We start from the raw sequence: 216 nt of genomic DNA, 5'->3' as shown, positions 1-216 counted from the left end.
AGACGCAGCATTTCCTGTTCCTGAGTGTAAACCTGAGCATTTGAAATGAGCTCCACAGGGAAGCTGTAGGTGACAGAGATGCTCACAGACTCACTGACGTTACAGTCTGTCAGCATCACGCAGTATCACAGACACACGGGAAGATTTAGTGCAAGTGCTGAGAGACACACAGCAGACATGTTGACTGGAAACATGTCAGACTGAAATAAAGCAGAA

The sequence above is a fragment of the Maylandia zebra genome, linkage group LG3 (genome assembly GCF_041146795.1).
Source record: "Maylandia zebra isolate NMK-2024a linkage group LG3, Mzebra_GT3a, whole genome shotgun sequence".
NCBI classification, from domain to species: Eukaryota; Metazoa; Chordata; class Actinopteri; order Cichliformes; family Cichlidae; genus Maylandia; species Maylandia zebra.
This window is presented reverse-complemented; position numbering follows the sequence as displayed.